Here is an 8,367-nt window from a genome sequence, read left to right on the forward strand (position 1 = left end):
TTATTCCTAGGTATTTTATTTTTCTTGTTGCTATAGCAAATGGGATTTTTTTTCTACCCTTTCAATTGCAAATTGAATGAAATAAGTTTGAAAACCAATATTCCAATGTATCAGCATGAAAGGGTTGTTGGGTCGAGGACTGAATCTTTTTTTTTTTGACAACCAATCCCCCCCCCTTTATTTTTCCATGAACATCTTGGTTCAGAACTGAATTTTTTGAGATGGGAGACTTTTGAGACTGATGTTTGACTGTAGAAGCAAAACTACCTTCCGTCTGAGGAGGTTATTTTCTCTTTGCCTGAAGAATCTGTAATAATCTCACCTGAAGTAGCAGCCTTACAGGGGATAGCTACTCTTCCTCAGAGCTACAACCACCACCTCTCTTTCCTTCAAAATCGTAAAGCAAACCTCAAGTTCTCACAAGCCAAAAAGCAAGTGGTAAAATGTGACCCCTGCTGAGCTACAGAATTCAACAAAAAGAATTACATAATTTTAAAATCTATAAACACAAAATCCTGGGAAATTCATGAGGAAATAGTTCTTTAGGGTGAGGTATGATGGGATAAAGAAAATACAGTTGAATCAAACTATATTTGTTGATATGGGCTCATTAATCTGAGACTCAGGATTCAATGTTTTTGTTTCAAGGGTTAAGGGAGCCTCTCAAAGTTGTTTGGTCAACGTCTTAGTTCATTCAGGCTTCTCTAATATACCATAGACTAGATTGCTTAAACAACAAGCATTTATTTCTCACAGTACTGGAGGCTGGAAAGTCAAAAATCAAGATGCCAGCAGATTTGGTTTCTGGTTTATAAGCAGCCATCTTCTTGCTGTGTTCTCATATGGTGGAAGGAAGAAGGGAGCTCTCTGGGGTTTCTTTTATAATGCCACTAAAATCATGAGGGCTCCAGTTTCATGACATATTCACTTCCCAAAGGTCCCACTTTCAAATCCTGTTACCTTGAGCAATAGGATTTCAACATAAATTTTGGAGGGACATAAACATTTTAGTCCACGGCAGTTGGTTGAGTTTAAAAAGTCCCAAAAAACTTAAGAAGAAATGCAAGAACTTCCTTGTTGCACTGCAGAGGAAAAAATCCAAAGGCCTAAGAAGACTAGAATATTAGAGTGAGTTTATCATGTAAGATGTGTTCATTCACCCTGGAAGGTTCATAAGATACAACTTTCACCAAAGCTGTGGTAAGTTGCTTTTTAGGGGGAGCCCAGGCATCTTTGAAGAGCTCTTTGATGGCTCTTCTCTTCTCTATTGGTCAGAAATTACTGTGGACTTCAGCACAACTAGCAGCCATCTGCAAATTGTTTTGTAGTTCATGCCAGGTAGTCCTAGGCAGAAGACAGGTGGTGGCTCACTTTTGTCTGTACCTCTTGGGAGGCCACAGAGTCAGTGCTCTGGGTGAACAGCCTCAGACCACATTGAAGCACCACCAGTCCACCTCCATGAGTGACATACTCAGGGGGAAGACTCAGTGGGCCACTGAAACCCACTGAAATAAGTTCTTCCTTGTCAGGTTTGCCCCTGCACAGCTGATCCTCCTCAGTGGATGGTGGTTGTAGCCAGTCCTTCCATCTGATCAGCCTGGGGGTAAATCCCTCCCATTGATGTGCCAACAGCAATCAAGGCTCAACAACAACAGGAGGGTGTACACAGCCCACACAGGGGGGTGGTGTATTTCAAGAACCCAGCTTGGGTGACAGGGAAGACTGTGGCACTGGACCCTACATAACACCTATCAACTGCATAAGGCCACTCTCCCAAGCATGGGAGATAGAGCAGCTATACTTAATACATAGAAACAAACAGAAGTAGGCTGCCAAGATGAGGAGACAAAGAAACATGGCCCAAATGAAAAAACAGAACAAAATTCCAGGACAAAAAAAACCTAAACAAAATGGAGACAAACAATCTTCTAAATACAGAGTTCAAAACACTGGTTATAAGGATGCTCAAGGAACTTAGAACTTTGATAGCATGAATAAGAACCAGTCAGGAATGAAGGATACACTAAATAAAATGAAGAATAATTTACAAGGAATCAACAGTGGAGTAAATGATGCCAAGAATCAAATCAGTGATTTAGAATATAAGAAAGTAAAAAAATATCCAATCAGAACAAATAAAAAAAGAATCCCCCCAAATAAGAATACTATTGGAGCCTCTGGGACAACTTAAAGCATACCAACATTCACATCATGGGGGTGCCAGAAGGAAAAGAGAGCAAGAAATGGAAAACCTATCTGAAAAATAATAACAGAAAATTTCCCTAACTTGGTGAAGGAAATAGACATACTAGTCCAAGAAGTGCACAGAGTCCCAAACAAGTTGGACCCAAAGAGGGCCAGACCAAGACACATCATAAGTAAAATGCCAGAGATTAAAGACAAAGAATATTAAAATCAGCAAGAGAAAAGCAGTTAGTTACCTACAAGGGCGCTCCCATAGGACTGTCAGTTGATTTCTCAACAGAAACATTTCAAGCCAGAAGGAATTGGCAAGAAATATTCAAAGTGATGGAAAGCAAGGACCTACAACCAAGATTACTCTACCCAGCAAAACTATGATTTAGAATCAAAAGACAGATAAAGAGCTTTCCAGACAAGAAAAACACTAAAGGAGTTCAACACCACCAAATAAGTATTACATGAAATGTTAAACAGTCTTCTTTAAGAAAAAGAAGAAAAAAAAGATAAAAAACACGAACAACAAAACGGCAATAAGTACACATCTATCAACAATTGAATCTTAAAAAACAAACGAACAAGCAGAACAGAAAGAGATTCATAGATGCAGAGGACATTTTGACAGTTGCCAAATGGGAGGGGGATTAGGAGGATGGGAGAAAAAGGTGATAGGGTTAAGAAGTACAAATTGGTTGTTACAAAATAGTCATGGGAATGTAAAGTACAGCATGGAGAATATAATCAATAATATTTTAATAACTATGTATGCTGTCAGAGGGGTACAAGATTTATTGTGATGATCACTTAGTAAGTTATGTAATGTCTAAGCACTGGGGAGTGCACCTGAAACTAATATAATATTTTATGTCAAATGTAGTTGAAAAAAAAAAACAATTTAAATTTAAAATAATTTAAAAAATTACTGTGGGCTTCCCCTTGAGGAAGGGCCATGCTACACTGCCAAATATGTATGCTGTTAATCATTATCCCAACTTGTGGCCAATTGCTAGATTAACGTACAATGTTGAAAAGTTAAGTAATCACAATTCTAAGAGATTGTTTGATGCAGGCCATGAACTGACACTAATGTTTGAAGAACTGAAATTTCACTGTGGTTCATAGGCCAGAGAAGTGGCTTACGGGAGTCATAGAACAAATATGATTTACTTCATGACCATCTAAATGGTTGGTCTCTGAATTCACCCTCTGGTTATTTCCTCAGAGTCAGAATGTATAATTAGAATAGATATAGTCAGAAAATGACAGAATTCCACTTCGGTTCTCTGATCTGTCAAATGTGCACTACTATGGTAGGAAGGCCCAAGTGGAAGCCACTAGAACTACCTATCTATAAAGAAAGTAAGCCAAAAACATTTCATCCTGGAGAGACTGGAGTAATTGTGCACCATCAAGAATGCAATGTGTGCTCGGTCTGATGTGGTTCAGTTGGCTGGGCATCATCCTGCAAAGAGAAAGTTCACCAGTTCGATTCCAACTTGGGGCACATGCTTGGGTTGCAGATTCAGTCCCCAGTTGGGGCACATACGAGAGACAACGAATCAATATTTCTCTCATGCATTGATGTTTCTCTCCTTCCCTTAATTCCTGCTTTCCCCTCTATCTAAAAATAAAACAGATAAAATATTTTTTAAAAGGAATGCAATGTGTAAGGTTATTATTTTATGAGATCCCTTTTAACTTACCTATTTTTCCTATACAGAAACAGACAGACCTTGGAGGATGACAGCTTATTATAATAATCCTAACTACATAAACATTCAAATTGCAGCTGCTGTTCTACATGTGGCTTTGTTGTTTTAGCAATAAACACATCCCTAGGCACTGGTATACAGTATTGACTGGGCAAATGCATTCTCCCCTTATCAGTATATATCACCAGAAAGAGTTTGGCTTCAGCTGAAAAGGTCAACAATGTCCATCACTTTTTACCTAAGACTTATGTCAACTCTCTTAGGCTTATGTCATATTATAGTCCATGGAGACTCTTATCACCTTTTGCTTATACTAGAAATGGCACTTTTTTTTGCATTAATGGCATTATACTGTTTGAGAAGGAAGTAGCAACCAATATAGATATATTGATGATGCACTTGACATACATGTTAAATAATTTCCACACAAAACCAGGGGCATTCCAAATTAGTGAAATTTTTAGTGATCTAGTAGCTGGGAAATGTCAAGATAGTGCTCATAAGTGAACAGTAAGTTCCAACATCTTTTTTTTTTTCCAAGAAAAGGGTCACAACAATGAGTTGTCCTACTAGGTGCTGATCATAACATATAACTCATTGTCACGTGGTACCCATCAACAAGTGACCTGAAAAACCTGCAATCTTGGAGTGGGGCCCAGGAAAGGAGATATTTCTCTGATCCTGAACCTATGGCCTCATGAGGAGCCACCTGTGACCAGCTGATGGGAAAAAAAAATTGTGCCTTATTTTTTTTTCTTCTCTCAGATTTATTATATACATCATGGTCTCACAGTTTGAGGTTTGATAAATACAGTTGGTTCTCAAATTTTCCTTGAGTATTTTCTAGAGTACTATATGCAAGTGGCCATGAAAATATTTGACATTTTTAAAGTTTGAAACTCTGAACAGGCACTTACATGAAAGTAAAACATTACCATTTACAGATAACCATATGTAAAATAGATGCTCCAGCACATGGTACATGGAACCTTTTGTCAGTAAAGAAGTTGGATTACTGACCATTTTACCAAAGTACCATAGTAGTAAAACAAGTTTAAAGAAATGTAATTTGGGTTACTTATCTTATGCATAAAGTAAGGTTAACTGATGAGACTTGCACTGAAGTGTGTAAAAAATATTGGTACAAAAACCAGTGGACCATAAGTGGGAGTAGTTTCACACAACAGGCTTCATGTTTTAGTTCCTATACCCCACATTTAGTGTATTTGAGATCAGACCTTAAGCACATGACTGCAGCCTTCTTTTTTTGCAGACTTTGAACAAATGACTTGAATTCAGTATTAAAATTTAAACAGAATAGGTTAAATTTAAAAATGAGTTTGAACAAGCCAAAGTTCCAATTTAACAAACATGATATTGTCCACTTTTGAATAACTACATGCTTATTAACAGGTCCACCTCAACCACCCCCATCATCCTCAAATTCTCTCCTGAAAAGGGAAGAGAATATTTGTGAAAATAATTATATTTGATTGTATGTAGTAAAAAGATTCCTCAAATTAAAAACAATTTCAAAGTATTAATGGAAAAAATTATGCAATTTTAACAAATTATAAAATGTCAATATAGAGTCAACTCCACATTGCAGAAAACATACAGTGGACCTGCTGGATAGTAGTAGCCAAATAGTTACTTAACATGGCCAAAAAATAAAAATAAATTTAAAAAAAAGCTGTAATGACATGCCACACAATCCGTTGGGAAAAAAAATTAATATTCTTACACAGAAGGTTACAAAGAGAATAAAATTCAGGAAGCTATGGAATGGTAGACCAGAAGAACCTACAGTGAAACATTTCATATGCATCTCTCAAATACATTCATAAAAACATAAATGTAGTACACAAAAATATTGAGATGTGGTGTTTTAAATCTCTGTGGGATGTAAGGGCCACTCAGGTTTTCTAATTTTATTTGAACACAAAATAATTTTGCATGTAGAGAATAAGAGGTAATCACTAGCATAAGAAATGGATTTATAATCAACATTATGCAGAAAGAAAGCAAAATTATAAATACCAGCCTGCTCATATGAAAATGTTTATACTGAGGCACATGAGTGCTTATCATCAAATCAAAGTGTGCAAAAAAAAAAAAGAAGAAGAAAACCAGAAGATTAAGAAAGTTCCAGTGTTTCAAAGAAAGCACTTTTTTAAATGTATGTACATGAAGAATATTTAGTTATATCATAATACAAATGCAGCACTGTAAGATAAAGGAAGACTGTTATACATGGACTTTTGGTGTTTCCCCCCCTACATGCAGCAACCATCATTAACCTGCTAAACTTAATCTCAACGGTTATGAGTTTTTTGTTTTTCTTTCCTGCTATTCAGTTCACATTTCAGGCTGTTCAGTGGATGCCGGTGATTCTGGTGATTCAAATCACTGGTGGAATTTTGTTCTCTGTTTCCTCAGTTTTTCAGGAGCTTTTCTCCATAAAACAATCTCCTGCTGCTTGCAGTACCTTCTGTCTTCCTCATCAACAAGTACTAGATTCAAAAAGTACCTTACTGAAAATTTTTTGTTCACATCTCTCATTGTTGGAGTTGGGTCATATCCTGCTAAAAATAGTCTTATTGGAATTTATTCACCTTTGACCGGTGTACCATCCATTACTTCATATATAGTAATTGTTTCCATTTCTATTGTGGTACTGGGTCCAATTCCTGTGATCTCTTTTTTGATCAGTTGTAATTCTGTATGTTGGATTTTTATTCTTACTAACAAGAAGTAAATCCTTCCGACAATCATATCCTTTAAATGATACTTTATTATATTCAAACTCTATGTGCAGACAATCTTCAATACCCACTTCCATATTAATGGACTTGTTAACATCAGGGTAGGTAGCAAGCTGGTGAACAATAAGATCATATTATTTTACTAAGTCTGTCAGTCTTCTTACTTTTGTCACTTTAAGAAAATACCTCAAGCGGACATTGGCACCAATGTAAGATTCATATGGCTTTTCAACTTGCATAAATTCAAAATCATAACTTCTGCTCTGGGTCAGTTCTCCAGGTAAGGCTAGTTCTTTCACTAGGTTTACAAATTTGTATTACTCTTGTCATTGAAAAGTTCAGTTTGACCTACAAATTCAATTCTAATTCCTTGGTGCTCTAGCCTCTTTCCAGGTTTCTTAAAGACCAGGCTTACTGCATTAGAGTTCTATTGCTGCATACCAATCAACACAAATTTAGCAGTTTAAAACAATACAAATATGTTATCAAACAGTTCTATAGGTCAGAAATCCAGGCTGGTTTGATTGGTTTCTCTGCTTAGGGTCTTACAATATTGATGTCAAGGTGTCAGTCTTTAAGTGGAGACTCAGAGAGAAAAGCTGTTTCTAAAGTTTTTCAGGTTATTGTCAGGTCTAGTTTTTAAGGCTGAAGGACTGAGTTCTCCATTTTCTTGCTGTCCCAGATGAAGCCAATGAGATTCCAGGAGCACTCCCATATCTCCTTAGGTATCTTCTCCATCTTCCATGCAATAATGGTGCATCATGGTCATGGAGGCAGGGATGCAGATTATGCACGGGCCACAAACATGAACTTCCACTCACCAAGATTACCTTGCTACACACACTGCTGACTGCTCAATAGGCCAGCAGTAGAGACCAACAGCAAGCACCTGACTTGGCACTATATCCCAGAGTAGTCAATCAGCTACCAAGTGGCCGGTTAATTATATTGGTCTGCTTCCATAGGGAAAGGCAGCTTTTATTTATACTCAAATAAACATTTATTCTCAGTATTGATCTTCCTTCCCATCCATAGTACTTTAAGGAAACCAACATCTGTGGACTAGAAAATGCCTTACCTACCATCATGGTATTCCACACAGTATCATCCTGAAGTGGCAGTTTCAGTGGAACAATGGAAGGATCTTTCAAAGCTACAGTTACAGTTCTAACTAGGTGGCAGTACTTTGTCAGGGTGGGGTAATATAACTTAGGGGGTGACAATGCTCTATGTCAGCAACCAGTATATGAAACTGTTTCTCCTATAGCCATGATTCACATCTTTATTAATGAAGGAGTGGCTATATGAGGGCTTCCTCTTACTATTACACCTATATATTCCAGTAGCAAAATTTCGCTGCACATCCCCACAACTTTAGACTCCACTGCACTTGAGGTCTTCATTCCAAAGGAGAATCATTTTCAAGAGGATCCTTAACAATGACTGCAATGTAAGTAGACGCTGCCAGCTGGTCACATTGGATTGCTTATCTCTCTCAATCAGCAGGCAAAATAGGGTTCCTGTACAGTCTGGGGATATGGAACTTAACTATCAAAGGAAATTGGGTTGCAACTACATAAGACACTAAGGAGGAATATGTGTGGAATATTTGGAGCTCTTCTAGTATTCTCATGTTTTGTGATTAAAAGTCAAAATTAAAATTATAACAATTTAATTCAGGCAGGACACCT

The 8,367-nt window shown here is 37.2% G+C and overlaps 1 pseudogene; it reads right to left on the reverse strand.

Annotated features, from left to right (window-relative positions):
- Window positions 1–6,354: 6,354 nt before the first annotated feature.
- Window positions 6,355–7,764, reverse strand: LOC129074324 (vacuolar protein sorting-associated protein 26A-like; annotated as a pseudogene).
- Between the last annotated feature and the right edge of the window lie 603 nt (window positions 7,765–8,367).

This window comes from Pteronotus mesoamericanus, unplaced genomic scaffold (assembly GCF_021234165.1).
Source record: "Pteronotus mesoamericanus isolate MK-2021 breed Mesoamerican mustached bat unplaced genomic scaffold, CSHL_Meso_final contig_49, whole genome shotgun sequence".
NCBI classification, from domain to species: domain Eukaryota; kingdom Metazoa; phylum Chordata; class Mammalia; order Chiroptera; family Mormoopidae; genus Pteronotus; species Pteronotus mesoamericanus.